We start from the raw sequence: 17,574 nt of genomic DNA on the forward strand, positions 1-17,574 counted from the left end.
TTGTGGCCTTCTCAAAAGGTGACAGGACAGTGCATGTATCCTTGATCAGTAGCCACTGGCGTGATGAAAAGAAGCCAAGCTCCCCTGACCCTGTCCTGGTGCCATACTCGCACAGGTACTCATTGATGGCTCTCTGCTGTGTGTGCAGCTGCTGCAGCATTGCCAACGTTGAGTTCCACCTGGTGGGCATGTCACAAATGAGGCGTTTGGTGGGCATTTTGCATTCCCTTTGAATGTCAGCCAGCCGAGCACTGGTATTGTATGAACGGCAGAAATGACCACAGACTTTTCTGGCCTGCCTCAGGAGATCTTGTAAGCCTGGGTACCTGGTTGAGAAATGCTGCACCACCAAATTTAGGATGCGTGCCAGACATGGAACATGGGTCAAGTGTCCCTGTCAGAGGGCGGAGAGAAGGTTGGTGCCATTGTCGCATACAACTATTCCTGGCTTAGGCTGGTGTGGCGTCAACCACCTCTGAGCCTGCCCCTGCAGAGCTGACAGAATCTCTACCCCAGTGTGGCTCCTGTCTGACCAACTCAAGCACTACATCTTTTTGCCTGACTGCTTGCATAGCCCCTTGAGCGTTTAAGGAGCACTGCTGGATCAGAGGACAATTATGCAGAAGAGGCCATAGAGGAAGCAGAATTGGAGGGAGGGGTGCATACAGATGTTGTGGCAGAATCACCACTAGCTTTTTGGAAGCATGGTGGCGGAACAAGCTGCAACACTGAACCCTGTCCTTCATCCTTCCCAGCTGCCAGCAGAGTTACCAAGTGAGCTGTGAAGGAACAGTAACGTCCCTGCCCATGCCTGCTGGACCATGAGAAATCAGTAATATGAACCTTACTGCCGACCACCCTGTCCAATGAAGCCAAAACATTGCCTTCCACATGTGAAAGAAATTGCATTTTGGAACCTGCCACTGTGTTACAGCACATTCCACAAATTCAAGAAAGGGGGCAGAGTCTACCAGCTGAAAAGGCAGCAGTTGCAGTGCTAGCAATTTGGCCAAGCTAGCATTTAGACGCTGAGCATGTGGATGTCTGGAAGCAAATTTCTTTTTACGGTTCAGCATCTGGGGTAAGGAAATTTACCTATTGAAATCAACTGGTGGTGTACTACTTGTGACACCTATTGCTATACCTTCATTCCTCTCTGCTGTTCTGGCCACGCTTGATCCACTTTAGGTTACAAATAGCAACAGTGTGATCTGCTGCACACACGTTGAAAAAGGCCCACACCAAGGAACTTTTAAAAGTCATCAGGGAGTCAGCAGCGCCCTGCACCTGCGGAGCTCTGCGGTGTGATGCAATAGGGTGGTTGCCCTTAAAGCTGATCCCTGGAGGACATCCTGCCTCGTTGGAGTTGTGCCTAATCCTCCTCCTCTTCACTTTCCTCCTCTCTTCTTTCAGGCACCCAAGTACGGTCAGTGACCTCATCATCCCCTCCCTCCTTGTCACTGAAGCAAACTTGGCAGTATGCTGCAGCTTGGGAAACATGACTGCCCCCTGGAAGACGTGATGATGTCACAAAACGCGTAGGGCGGAGCTAGACGACGCGCTGATGTCACCTCCAAGCTGTGCTTTACTCCAGTAGGGCGGGTTTGTCTGAGTTCATCTGGCCACGAACCGGACTTAAGGCTATCTATTCTCTGGATTATTGTAAGTGTCCATTTTATGTATATCAAATAAAATCATTTTTATGGTTTTACACTATGTGAGTTCCATCTTTCGTTTTATGGTGCATCTCTGCCACGAGCTTGCTGTTGATATTGATGGTGTGATGACCCCTAGCGGATGCTGACACGAATTCCCACAGCCAGTTTTAAAGTGTACCTGCTAGCTATGATCCCCTGTAGTGGGGGATCGTGGCCATCCGGTAAGGAGTGACCCCTTCTATTCCTGGTGGTGGATCTTCTCTGAATCTCACAGATGAATTATTATTAATCACTTTGTTTAATGATCTATGGGTGATCTTTAGTCACATTTTTATTTTTAGTTGATGTGGCACATCTTGGATTATATGTAGTTGTCACAAGTATTTATCTACTTTTTACATATATTGTATTCATTTTTTCATTGCTTAATGTATGCAATATTGCACACTTATTCAGCGCAATTCTCTTTTTCTTTATTATTTCTCTCCAGGCATACCTGCCCTCAATCTATCCATTATTTTATATGTGCTCCAACTTTGGAAACTCTCAAAATTTATAGAGTTAAGACTTCCATAAAGCGGACCTGCAGCTTACGCATATATTTGCAAATGTGTGCAAGCTAAACCCCTGGTTTTAATGTGAACTATTAGACAGGACAATTTGGTCTATTGCAGGCTGACTGGTAAGTGAGCCGGGAATTTTTCTTTGCTGTTCTTTGAAAAGTAGGTGGAACCAGATGTATGTAGTTGTACAAATGAGACTGGACCCAAACTAAAGTCGGCCAAAGACAGTTTGAATTTCAGCCAGTTCAGCAGGGACCGGGTGAGATTCGAATCACGTATGAGCAGGCTGAATGTACACAAGTTGATTGATCACCACCAGGAGAACACAATGGCTCCACGGGAGGGATTCCCCATCAACACGGATGGTGTTGATGGGTGAATCGAGCAATTTTCTTTTCTGCAACTCATGGTTGCAGGCAAGAAAATTGCTCCATTTATGGCTGGCTCAAGCACAATTATAATAAAATTAATTAATAGCACAGCTAGAGACAAAATCAACCATACCACAAACTTTTTATAAGGAATAGTGAAATACAGATTGCAAGTGGAAACTACCTAATTACACATGCTAACAAAGTAACTAACATATACTATATATACTATACACAAAACAAGAGGAGAGATTTGGTAAGGCTGGGACATGTTGAAGGTGCAAGCAACAGCAAGTGAGATGGGTCAGGAAGAGTACCAGAGTAGGGATCAGGTACAAGGGCAACAGGTAGCGGCAACAGGATTAGAATACCAGGTTATGGGCAGCAGGTACTGAAGGAGGGTCAAGATCAGGATATTTGGCGCACAGAGCAGACCACTGAGGCGCTCTAGAAAGCTAGAGGAGGGGCTAAATATCTTACCAGCAGCCAGCATCAGGTGGAGACTGTTTGCTTATCTGTTGGCTTCTGGGAGATGCCTGCTGGTGGAGACTGGAACTGCACCCTTCGGACCTGGCAACCACAGTGCCACCAGTAGGTGATCCAGTTCCTGACACCATGCAAATACAGAAAAAAAACAAAAAAAGGCACTACATGTAGACAGGCACCCAGTCCTACCCTTAAAAAAAGGGATCATTCAGCAACGGCGAGAAATTCACAAATCTGTGCCTAGCACTGCTAAATCTCTCATCAGTTCTGCTTTTATTCAGTGACCACTTGGTGTACATCATTAATGATCCTGTTACTAATGTGCATTTCAATTTAAATAGAGTCTTTTAGCCAGCAGAGCCAATGTGGTGACAGATACTTTAAAATAAAAGGAATAATCATTTAATCCTTGCAGTCAATGGTAATTCACAGGAAATATTACTATTAAATTGCAGTAATTGACTTTCTGTGCAGATTTCATGTATAAAATAGAGTCAATGAACTGTTCTATTCATTAAGGCTAATATGGACCTAAGTACAATGTACAGAGGATGGTGCTAATATATCATACACCTGGAGCCTGCTGGATGGAGCTCAGTATTCACTAAATGCTGATTATTGCTGTGTCGTTTGCTGGCATTATGAAGACATGGAATCACAAAATCTCTCTTTTTTTTTTTTTTTAAGTCACTAATACGCTCAGTTGAATGGATACAAATGTGATAACTGTGCAAAGAAGTCAGCTGGAGAAGCAGAAGATGAGATTTCTAAAAGCATTTCACACACAAGCAGATAAGGAATAAGCCAACTGATGGATAACCTGGCAGGCATCGCATACATGAAGTGTTTTGTCGTCCATGGCAACCAATTACATTCCAACTGGCATATTCTGAGGGCAGGTCACAAAATGAGTAGAAAAAATTGACTGAGTAGAAAAAAGTCAGCTACAGAAGAAAAAGATTAGTGATTGCAAAATGAGCAAACAGTGTGGCCATGTAGCGGGGAAAGCAAATAGAGTTCTAAGGGGGGGGGGGGGGGGGGGGCAACAAAATGGTGAAAGGTCTGAGAGATAAAACATATCAGTTTAGGGTGCAGGAGCTTAATATGTACAGCCTCAAGGAAAGAAGGAAAAGGGAGGGATATGACTGAAACCATTTAAATGCATTAAAGATGAATTCCAGGTATGGAAATGTATACATACTTACATTGGTCCAGCTTGCAACAATGTAAGTATGTATGTGTAATTCCTGTGGAAAGCTTGTGGAAGCTGAAAATCACTGTAGTAAGTACCGCTCAATGAATGCAAAGTGTTCTCTAATCAATCAGGCTGGGTGGGGACATCACAAACTGAACCCTGCCCAATCAGAGAACAGTTTGCATTCACTGAGAAAATGTAAAGTGTTCTTTGATTGGAGCCCATGACAAGCGAGCACCTCCGGTGTTCACTAAGCAGCAGGGCAGCTGCTCATCAAGGGACCCGAAAGCTAGTGGAGATCATTGTAGTAGCAGTGCCTCCTACAGTGATTTCCAACCTCCATGGAGATCCCACAAGTACTGTATGGCACATATATACTCACATTGTTCTGTAGGTAGTTGGTTAAAAAGTTAAATAATCTTGCTGTGCTGTGCTTTCTACGTGACTTCCTATCTGGTCTGATTGGGGGTTATAAATAGGTGAGAAGAAGGTTGGCGGATCCAGCAGAGATTCATGTTTTTTGGCCTCTCCTCCAATCATGTTAAAGAATATGTATACCCAACGTTTCATATTCCTAATGGGGTATTTCAGACAAAAGTTCCTATAGATCCTTTGTGTTGCATATTGGGAGTTCTGGAGGAGGTGATCCCTGAGGAATTGACTAGAGTTGCATTCTCCAGAGCACTATTCCAGGCCAGGAAGCTCATGCTAATGAGTTGGAAATCCACTTTGCCACCTACTAGCAATTCCTAGGTCGCACACATGGGACAAACCCTCATTATGGAAAAATACATATACCAACATAGGGGATGCCTGGGTAGGTTTGAACGTATATGGTCAAGATGGCTAGACACACCAGGTTTAAGCCCAAGAGAGCTTGTGATGTCCAGACTCCTGCAGTCTCATTAAATAGGATGAGGGGATGTAAGACAGCATATATATTACAAACGAAACAGGTTGTGGTGGTGGAACCTGGGAGAGGTGAACTATAGATGTATGGAGTAATGCGTTCGGTTAGAAGACCATTTGAAACAAAACTGTATATTTGTTAATGAACAAAAAATACCTGTATGTGTAACTCGTGCATTGGTCATTGTTGGAAATTATTAGAATGTTCAATAAAACCTTTTCTGATTCAAAAAAAACATTTCATATTCCTGATATGTGCCTGCTGTACCATGTACTTCTTTTTGTGAAATCCCTGGTGTTCTGGGGGGGGAGGGGTTATGTAGGCACTGGTGTTCATTCTTGTTTATTGTTCTGCCAGTCACTTTGCTTTTCTATTAAAAGCTGTACAGCAGTAGTTATGAGAGCACAGCGCAGTAAGTTCTCTAGCTGTGCTGGAACTCAGCCTGCTCCTCAATGATCAGTCTTGTCCTGACACCCCCCCCACACACACACACACAGACACCCACGTCCATACACAAGGAAGATTAGTGTAATGCTGTTTATCTTCCCCCAGCTCTCTGAGCTCCTTATGCAGTTGAGAAAAGAGGGAATGTGACCACTTAGAAAAAAGGGGAGAAAGGTATTTATACTGTTTTTTATAATGTATCTATACACCAATGGTTTGCCTTTCACTTCTATTTTAAACTGAATGGGTTATTTTTCAAGGTGATTGTTTACAATCACTTTCAGCACAGGCAGCCTACATTTTAGGAATTGGCCACAAAATGCAGGTTGCGGTGTGTGCAAACCTGTGAAGTATAACAAAGAGGTGATAACAATATCCGCTATATTATATATATGAGCCACAAAGTGTGGCAAAATAATTAGACACCTTGAGTTTGGGGTGGGGGAACTTGACTGGCCTGCACAGAGTCCTGACCCCAACCAGATAGAACACCTTTGGGATGAATTAGAGCGAAAACTGCGAGCCAGGTCTTCTTTTCCACATCAGTGCCAGAGCTCACAAATGCGCTTCTGGAAGAATGGTCAAACATTCCCATAGACACACTCCTAAACCTTGTGGACAGCCTCCACAGAAGAGTTGAAGCTGTTATAGCTGTTATAGGGTGGGCTAACGCAATATTGAACCCTACGGACTAAGACTGGGATGCCATTAAAGTTCATGCATGTGTAAAGGCAGGCATCCAAATACTTTGGGTAATATAGTATATCAGGTGAGAAACGCGTTTACCTTTTTACATAGGGTTTTAATGCTCTTTAGTATGTGTCCTTTCTGGTAAGCATAGATCTCTCATTACTGGTGCATAGAATTCTTCAATGTTAATCCATTGCTATCATGGATCCTCTTAGCTTTTTCTCTCATATAGGACTCAAAATGGAAAAATTCTCATAGTGCTTACTGTTATTTTAACTTAAAAAAAAAAAGAAATTAAGGATGGAATCGCAATATACGATGATGTCATTGGCTCCTCCTCCCTATGCAATACGTCACTATACCACATGACTGTCATATAATTATTTACTTTATATATTGTTTTTTCATACTTTTACTTTTTATAAAACAAATTCAGCCACTGCAAAGAGCAGTGCTTATGTGTGAAATAAAATTTAGCAATTATCAAAAATATCTGAACAGATCAACTTGGGTGTTCGAGGTTGTTGCATGCTATCTCTACTGCTTTATCAAATATGTGAAAAATAATAGCCTATTCTAAATTAGGATTATAAAATTACCAAAACAATATTTATTGAATACTTATTAAAGTTTCCACTATTTCAGAATATTTTACCTAAGATGCATCAAATACATTTGGCAGTCAATTTCATATAAAAAGTGACAGTAAATGAGAATCTATCATAACCCCTCTTCTGCCAAACTCCCCACATCATTTTAATCTGACTTGTTTGATGTTATCGTTCCAATGCATACATTGTAAAAGAATGTGTGTGTCCTTTTCAATAGGAGGATGATCTTTCACAATGTTACAAACCTTCCCTGATTTGTTGCAAATGTTCCTTTTCCTGAAGATTTGTCCCTTTTTTTGGTTTAAACATTTACATAATGAAATTTCTCAATTTTCTTTGCAAGGCTTTGATAAGTATTTATCAAAAATAATGTTTATGCATGAAAATATGCTATATATACCAATAAAGAAACACAGTATGATGGAGCATGTGACAAATGATATGCTCTAAAACATTATCCTTTTTGATTAGCTTAGAGTTTAAAATGTGACACAAAACAATATCCCTAGTCTATAAAAATAACCCATGCACTTCCACTACTTAATGGCCTTGTAATCTATTTCATATGAAATTGTTTTTTACTGTGTTTTTCTGTCTCCTTGTAATGTTCTTCACAAGTTCACAAACCTGTTTTTTCCCCCCTTGCTTCTGTTTGTTTTGAATGAGCAGTGCACCTTAGTTGTGATCACGTACACTGCTCTATTGTCTGGAAGGGCATGCCAGTAGACAACATGGTTCCTCTAGATGGATTTCTGTGCCTCTTCACAGGCTAATTCAAGATTCCTCTTGCACACTTAGGAATTACATATGCTCATGCATATCGACATGAGCGCACACGTGTGCACCAGCATGCTCCTGTGCACAGGTGACAGATGTTGTTGCCAAATGGGCTTTTTAAACTGTCAGTGCTCAGGATCAGTGCTGCTTTGTTTTTCAGCATTCCCTATATACTGTGGCCCTGTGATTCTGTATCCTGATTCCAGTTGCTGACACGGCTTGTCTGACCACTCTCTGAACTCTGCCTGCACCGACCCCGGCTTGTCCTTGACCTCCACTTCTGTCTGTTCCATTTGCTTCTCTTACACTGATTGGCTTTTGACCTGACTTGTACCCAGACCACACTCTTGCCTGCTCCTCTGCACCTGATCCCCCCTGCCAGTGTAAGGCTCGGCTTGCCTGACTCTGCTTTCAGGACACATCCTGCTGTGTCTGTTGGACTACAGTCTGCTACCAGTGCATGCTTCACCTACCCACTGTTGCCAGTACCATCCTGCTTCAGTCTGACATCCACCAGCTGTCTACCGACCAGCCTGCTTTACTGAAGACTACCGATGACGTCTCCTGCCTGACGTGGATGCTACTGGCAAGACCTACAGGCACTCATGCCACTCTGCACTCCTGCGCCTTCTTTTCACACTACCAGAAGCCCAGAGTCAGAGGTGTGAGAGAGGCCTTCCTCATCATTTTAGGCTCTGCTACCAGGTACCTGATATCTATGCTTACCACAAATCCCATAGTCCATCTCGGGAGCAAGCAAGAGAGGTTGGCCACGTTTTTACATAAAGTGGGGCCATGGAGAAAGAACCAAGCCACTCTAACAAAATGTTTGATCACAGCAAAAAAGAGACTGAGAGGCAGTACAAGGTACTTCTTTGAGCTAAGAATATAGAATGATAGAATGTTACTTTTTTTTAACTAAAGTTTAGTGTCACCTTAAGGATCCTATTTTGAAAGTTTTACCAAAATGTTGGCAAAATTCTTCCAATGTGATACCTCCTACCTGTAAATTTTTATACAAGCCAACTATTGGAAGTTTGTTAATCAGTCACTGATTGGAAATACAGTATTGGAGCAAAAACTCAAGCAAATTTTGGGGTATATTTAATGTAAGCTAAGTTGAAATGTGGAGAAAGAAAAAACTGACACCAGTACTAAAGCCCCTCTGTCTTTTCCTCTCCAAAGATTGCACTGCTGCATTAGAGTTTGTGCTCAGTTTGGTTGAAACACACCATTGAGGGTGTAGTCTCGGTAGGGTGCATGTTGTGCACTTGAATAAACTTACTTGTGCTTGGGACATCTCAGAGGCCATTTTCTTTAGTCCAAGCTAACTCGAGGTTGTGAGTGTTCCAGATTCTGATACATTTTTTAAAGGTAAAATGATTATATGTCTTCAATGCAGAGAATAATGTAGGCTTACCTGCAGCTGTGGAAGTCTGTTCCTGTGTACTTGGCTGTCAGGACACCATTGGAAGGAGCTGAGAGTCATGTATTGTGATGTAAGGTGAAGCATGCTGCTTGTGTGAGTGAAAATGCAGGTGATTGCTCAGGGTCAGTATTTTGGGTACATTTTTTGGCAGACTTCCCTAGGAGGTGTGCTACTCAACCATTCAGTCTCTTGAGAAGAGGAGATTAAGGGGGGGTATGATCAACATGTACAAATACAAAAGTTGTCCATATAGTGAACTTGATGTTGAGTTATTCACTTTAAGGTCATCACAGAGGACAAGGGGGCACGCTATGTCTGGAGGAAAAGAGATCTCATCCCCAAATACAGAAAGGTTTCTTTGCAGTAAGAGCTGTGAAAATGTGGAATAGACTCCATCAAGAGCTGGTTCTGGCCAGCTCAGTAGATTTCTTAAAAAAAAAGACTAGATTATTTCCTAAATGTACATAATACAACTGGGTACTGAAATTTATAGGTAAAGTTGATCCAGGGAATATCCGATTGCCTCTTAGGGGATCAGGAAGGAATTTTTCCCCATGCTGTAGCAAATTAGATCATGCTTTGCTGGGGTTTGTCGCCTTCCTGGCGATCAACTGTGAGTATAGGATTGTTGATATCGGATTTTATAATTTTTTTCTCTTTTATTGGTAGAACTCGATGGACTTAAGTCTTTTTTTAACCTGACTAACTATGTAACTATGTAGCATAAGGTTAGTGTTATGCTTCTTATAACCATGTGTGACCCTCTTTCGGTAAGAGACAGAGGTTATAGAAGAAAGGTCTTGTAAATAAAGTTGTTACAGCTGTGAGGAATGTGCACTGGACTAGGTGTTTCCCGTTTGGAGGTTTGCACGATAAACACTATCAATGCTTTACAATGGGCCCCACTCTCCTCTATGGGGAAATTGGATGAGAATGGACCACCTGTCCATTTTCATCCGATCTGCCAGACGGATATAAAATAGGGTCACCATCCACCTGGATTTCACAAACAGGATCAACTCGGATAGCAACGGGTGTCGGCGGACATGTCACGTTGACATCCACTGCTCCATAGGAGTGAATGGAGTGTCCAATCAGGTCCACTTGAAAAACAGACAGGTGGACCTGATCGGAAAGCCCGTGTGAAAGGGGTCTTATAATATGATGAGCTCATCCATAATTACCTAGCCCCAAGGCTCCTTTAGGGTGCAATCTCCCTGTTTTTGCACTTCAGTGATCAATGGCTTCCAAAAAGATGATCAGCACCTCTGAAATACTGTATTTCTTTGAATAAAAGCATTGCAAATCCATGTAGTAATATTATGCTCCAGCTAGGTAACACACTTAAACCTTTACCAGGCCTTTTTTGATATCCTTATGTCTGTCTCAGATTGTGGACCCATAAGAGAAATATACTGTAAAAATGTGCAAATTGTTTCCCCAGATTGCATGAAACTCACAAAGCATTAAAAGATTTTGAAGCGGCAGCAGAGACGCCTGTGTCTAGCATAGTTGCAAGTTCGCACATGCCATTATGAGTAATACACTTCTATATTCAGTAAAGATTATCTAAGCAATTACAGATACTACTGAATTATGAATTTCTCTAAATAGCAAGCTACAGCTAAGAATAGCAAACTTTTTTTGAACCCCTAGGGTGGTCTTCTGCTAAATGTTTAAATTCTGTGCCTTCGTTAATGAATAATGCTTTTCATTTTTTTTTTTTACGCATCAAACACATGCTAATCATTATAGTTCAGTGGCGGCTGGTGAAGTTTTAGGATGGGGAGGGGGCGCTAGACCCCGCCCTTCCTTTTTTCCTCCCACTTCTCATAACCCTCACCCCTTATATAATCCATCCACTCCGTCCTCTGTATTCCACTTTCATCCACCCATAGTGTCAGGAGTATACAGCTCAACATCACAGGACAGAGTATATAACCCCAGCATCACAGGACAGAGTATATAGCTCAGGATCACAGTACAGAGTAAATGGCTCAGCATCCCAGACCAGGGTATATAGCTCAGCATCACAGGACAGAGTATATAGCACAGCAATGCAGCATCACAGATCATGGTATAGCGCAGCCTCACAGATCGTGGTATATAGCGTAGCATCACAGATCATGGTATATAGCACAGCCTCACAGATCATGGTATATAGCGCAGCCTCGCAGATCATGGTATGTAGCACAGCCTCACAGACAATGTATACCCCACAGGTCATATATGTACAATGTATACCCCACAGGTCATAGCTGTACAATGTACACCCCACAGGCTATCAGTTAAAAGTAACATACATACATAAACTCACAAACTTTTTAACCGCACATAGACTCACATACAGCGTATACACACACATTCATACATAAAGTCACATACATACACACATATTTACATACATACAAACACACATGCATGTACACACTCAGATACACATATTTACATACATACATACAGTATCTCACAAAAGTGAGTACACCCCTCACATTTTTGTATGTGAGGGGTGTACTCACTGACAGGCTGACCTCCCACCCCTTCAACCTCTGCAGCAATGCTGGCAGCACTCATACGGCTATTTCCCAAAGACAACCCCTGGATATGACGCTCAGCATGTGCACTCAACTGCTTTGGATGCCCATGGCGAGGCCTGTTCTGAGTGGTGCCTGTCCTGTTAAACCGCTGTATGGTCTTGCCCACCATGCTGCAACTCAGTTTCAGGGTTTTGGCAATCTTCTTATAGCCTAGGTCATCTTTATGTAGAGCAACAATTCTTTTTTTCATATCCTCGGAGAGTTCTTTGCCATGAGGTGCCATGTTGAACTTCCAGTGACCAGTATGAGAGAGTGAGAGCAATAACACCAAATTTAACACACCTGCTCCCCATTCACACCTGAGACCTTGTAACACTAATGAGTCACATGACACCCGGGAGGCAAAATGGCTAATTGGGCCCAATTTGGACATTTTCACTTCGGGGTGTACTCACTTTTGTTGCCAGTGGTTTAGACATTAATGGCTGTGTGTTGAGTTATTTTGAAGGGGCAGCAAATTTACACTGTTATACAAGCTGTACACTCACTGCTTTACATTGTAGCAAAGTGTCATTTCTTCAGTTTTGTCACATGAAAAGATATAATAAAATATTTACAAAAATGTAAGGGGTGTACTCACTTTTGTGAGATACTGTACATACTCACACATACATACATGCATACATACTCACACATATATAAACTCACATATATATATACATACATGCCCACACATCTATACATACACACACATACAGTACATACATAAAGACTTTTTAAAAACTGCAGTACTGTACCCATACCTGCACTTCTGGGTCCTGTACTGTAGGGGAGGTGAAGCAGGTCAGGACTCAGGAAGACATCTCCCCCTTCCACTGCTCTGAACTTACTCTCCTGATTAAGCTCCCACTGTGCCATTGTACAGATGAGCGGAGCAGTAGGAGCTCAGTCACAGGCTCTCTCAAACAGGATGCCGCAGTTTTGCTTACCTGATCTGCTCCCACGTGCTCCTCTGCGCTGCCAGACCTGTTCCTGCAGCCTCTTCTTCCCTGCACTCTGGTGGTCTAATGTCCTCTGACGTCATCAAGACCGATGCAGGTACCATAGCCTTGCTCTGGAGATGAGCATGCTTAGGGACAGACCACCTATCAGAGTGGAGGTGAGTGCAATTTGTCAGGGAAGTGGAGGACCAAGTAAGTAAAAGTGTTGTTACTGTCCCATAGACTAAACAGGCAATTAACCCATGCAGTGTGGGCTTAGTCCTACTGTAAGGGAGGGCTTTTAGTATTCTTAGAGTTGGGCTTAAAGGAGTACAATCAGTTATTGGCTAGATAGTCTCCAGCCAACCTGCCAAATATCCCCCCCCCCAGGAAATTCAGCAAGGAATCTCTTTTGCGGTCTGCAATAGGCCTTAGTTACGAGTATCAGGGTTCCATCTCCATCACTGCAGCCTCTCCTATGGAACCCCCCCTCCTCCCCCTTTATTGATGTTCACAATCTATTATTTATTGATCCTAACGTGGCTTAGAATATTGTGACAATGTGAAAAAAAGCTGCTATGACATGTTTATTCTTCTAGTGATGACTAGGAAAGTGTGTGGTCAATGATTTCTCTGTGCCAATCACAGGCACAAGCCTACTGTACCTAATGGTAAATCCAGCCCAGAACACCATCATAGTGCAGCACTACTAAGTGATCAGCAGGCTGTCATTATAATATCTATAGGTAGCTTTATGTATCCATTCTCCTTCCATCTTACACATTATCTGCTGAACTCATTGTCATTTCCTGGATATGTTGCAGTGATTTGTGTTCTCTTCTCTTTCCTTATAAATTGAGTCGTCAAGCACTCTCTGTAAAGGTAAATGACTGAGCCTTCCCTTGTTCAGTGTTCTTATATTCAAGTGCTTGTATGCTATGCAAACACAGAGACAATTGCTCTCTGAAATGAATGCTGGCATCTGTAATAATTTCTCTCCACTAGATGCTACTTTAATGCTATTTGCATTATTTTTGATGTGCCCAGTCACCAGCAGGCGGTCATTATAATAAAAATACCTACACTGCCCCCAGAAAAAACTACCTTCTTCATAGTTTTGAGATAAACAGAAAATACATATCAGCAATAAAGCCTAGAGGAAAAGGGGAACATTTAATGTAAACCTTCTCAGACTCACACCTTTAACAGACAGTGCAGAGTGCACTGCAGACACATTGCTGCTGACTTACCAAAATAGCTCCGCTGGGGCCGTGCATTCTATGGAGCTGCTGATGCCACTTCCGGTTTATCACTGGCACAGGGAAACTGGAAGTGACGTCATTACTTGGAGGGAAAACACCGCCCATGTTCTAGGGCAGTTCCAATCTAGTACAAATCACCCAGCCATAGTCATACTACGGACGGAAGTTGTCTGGTGCAATGGATTGCGCCACAAGGCAGGTCAAAACCCTGCAAATAAAGTGTCTCGCCTGCAATCTCGTGATTGCATAGACGTGGCTCTTCCCATACTGCACTGTATCTGGTGCCCGAACACAGTGCATTTAAAGGACATTTTTTAAAATGTATTTTATTTTTTTGGGACTGCCTGGGGGGGGGCACCACTGTTATAGTTACTAATGAAGGCAGAAAAACATCTTGCACCAACTTTGTGTACTGACATTTTTTTTTTCATTAAATCTCATGGTAAATGTAATACACAATTCCTCATTAATCTTGAATATAGCTAATGAGTTAATATAAAAGCTATAATAATATCTTGTGTGTTCCATCCTTGTTTTAGCAAGCAGCAAGTTAAGGTGGATGTAAACCCCCCAAAAAATGTTTTAATTAAGGCTTGTACCTGGCACAGCATATGATTTCATGTCATCTGTGCCCAGTCTTGCCACGAAGAGTTAATCCAGCTCTGAGCAATCCTCTTATCTTCTTTCAGTGAGATAAAAAATGGATAGACAGACATACCAGTCCATTCTTCCCCCTTGCTGTGAGTGACCTCTCATTTCCTTATCTCATGCACTAGCATGAGAGAGACATTCAGTCTACTTTCCCAGCATCATCATCCCCCTCTCTTAGTGTCTCACAGCTATTGCTACAGCCTGTGTTGTGTAGCACATGCGCAGGAGTCACAGGGGGCCGTGAGAGTGTTCTGCTTCCTTTGTGACGCTGCCTGGCCAAAGGGGAGTGTAGAGGTGGGCGGGGAGTCTAGTGACACCATGACTCCGCCCACATAGCTCCAGAGCATAGACCCGCCCATGTATTTCAGAGATTTGCGGGGCTCGGTGTGCAGAAGGGGGTGATTTTTAAAAGGTAGGGATACATGCTGGAGGCATGTATACATATATACATAAGAAAGATGGCAATAGTTGAGAATCATGAGTGGTGGGTTTACATCCACTTTAAGTCAAGAGTAAAGAAACAACTACTAATCATCATATTTGTGGCATATCAATGGTTTAGAAAATTCTGGATCAGCATAACAGCCATAGAACAAGCATTTTCAAAAGATAAGAGCAGCAATGGCAGCCTGCATAGTTTTTCTAAGTATCTTATTTTTTTTTTTATTATTCATAATAATAATAATAACAATAATAAGACATGTTGTAGCAATGGTAGTGCAGCATTTTTTCCATTACAATGGCAGGAACTACTGCATGTAAGTAATGGCATTTCTATGCCAAAAGCAGCAAAGCAATTACAAAACAAAATCTCTTTGTGACAGTTGAAGTGAAAGCCCTTCAGCGGCCGAGTCCATGGTAACAACTGATGTCTGTGAGAAAATTAGAAAGTCCTATGTGTTTGCGATTAATTTGCTAATGTCAAGCCTTAAATTCTTTGAAATGAAGGACATCGAACTGATATTATTGTTTCATGCTTGAATTGATAATGTAGCCAACGTTAATAGATAAAAGACTTGACATTACTAACCTTGTACACGGTGGCCCTTTATCAAAAACATTCTGTTCACATATTTTATGCCACCAGCAAATGTAATCGTAGACTGTGTTTTTATGTTACTTTGATGTCTGCTACTCCCTAGTTCCGTGATTTTTTTTTTTCATTGGTTCTTCAATAAGTAGCAAGAAATCAGTACATTTTCCACTTTCGTTACTGCAATTATTCTGTATTAAAGAGAAACTGGACTCCAAAAGCTGTGTTAAAAAAAAGCAGACTGAGGGCAAGGGGCTATCACCAGGATTGCCTGGGGTCACCTATCTGATCTTTCCCAATTACTGCCTTACCAAGCCATGTTCTGCACTGTATCTTTTTTGGAGGCGGCCATCTTGGTAGAGCGGACTTTTTCTCTCTTATGTCAGAGGCTCCAGCAAGGAGAAAAGTTAACAGCACAGTAGGGACATCACCAATTCTCTCTCCAAATCTTATAAGAGTAGGAGCAGTTCCTTGGGTCTGACACTGCAAATATACAACGATGATGCTGTACGTACAGGAGTGCCTAGGCACACTCTCATACCATGATGTGCACTGCTATTTTTCAGGTTTGGTTGCTACATTTATTTTTGGTACCTTGCCCTGTTAGTTGTGTAGCTACCCTGCTGTGATCAGGTGAGTTTATTTAAATTTAGAGGCCTAGGCTGCAGTCACCTTAGCGGAACTGATAGTTTAGCTTACTCGTGTTTCCCTTGGGCTCTGGCTACTGTCAGTTTATGTGTGCTGCCAGTACAAGTCACTGGTGCCTCTGGAAATAGTATGAGAGCTGAACTAATCAGAACTAGGAATATTTATCTCTCTGTGGCTAACCACTAGGTGGTTTATTAACAGTGATGCCTGCTGAGAGAGGGTATAAATATTCAGGGAGTGATCTTGGGAGAGCAGTGTGCTCTACCCTGGGCCTCCTGCCTAAGACCCCTTTTACACTGGAGGTGTTTTTCAGGTGCTACAGTGCTAAAAAATAGCGCCTGCATAGTGCCTGAAAAAAGCCTCAGCTGCAAACCCAGTGTGAAAGTCCGAGTGCTTTCACACTGGGGCGCTGCGTTGGCCGGGCGTCACAAAAAGTCCTGCCAGCAGCTTCTTTGCAGCGGTGCAGGAGCAGTGAATACACCACTCCCCCACCACTCCTCCACTGCTCCTGACCATTGAAAACAATGGGGCAGCGCCGTGATACCGCCGGCAAAGCGCCGATGCAGCGGTTAAAACCACCCGGCTAGCGGCCAAATAGCGCCTCTATAACGACGGTAAAGCGGCGCTAAAAATAGCGCGCTTTACTGCTGATGCCTGGGGCGGCTCAGTGTGAAAGGGGGTCTAAGGGTGGGATGTGTTTGGCTGTTGAATCCCGTTAGTCCTGCTGCCTGAGAGGGTGAACATGTGGCTGGACAAAGGCCTGGGTTTGTGGCCTATATTTTGTAATCTGGGAATTGAGGAACCTTGTAGGAACTCTAGCTGTCTTGAAGAGCTTGGATTTGAACCTTGGACCTCACTAGAGTATGGAGTCTTCTCTCCAGGGTGTTAATTAATTAAGAAGATTTTTTTAACAAGTGCTTACAGTCAGGAGCTACAATTACAGGTTGTCATGTGCAATTTAGGGTTTTCTATCTTTGAAGATTGTTCTCCTTTTCTGGAGTCTGCAAGACTGTGGATGTGCTGTGCCCTTACCCTCTCTCCCTGAAGCTATGAGTTATGCCCTGTACACACGACCAGTTTTGCCGTCGGAATAAACTCTGAAGGTTTTTCCGACGGAATTCCGCTCAAGCTGTCTTGCACGCACATGGTCACACCAAATTCCGAACGTCAAGAACGCGGTGACGTACAACACATACAACGGGACAACGCGTACAACGTCTTGGACTTGCTTCAGAGCATGTGTCATTTTTGGTACGTCGGAACAGCATAGAGACGAGCGGTTTTCCCAATAGGAATTTGTTCCGTCGGAAAAATATAGAACATGTTCTC

This window comes from Aquarana catesbeiana, linkage group LG01 (genome assembly GCF_042186555.1).
Source record: "Aquarana catesbeiana isolate 2022-GZ linkage group LG01, ASM4218655v1, whole genome shotgun sequence".
Classification (NCBI taxonomy): domain Eukaryota; kingdom Metazoa; phylum Chordata; class Amphibia; order Anura; family Ranidae; genus Aquarana; species Aquarana catesbeiana.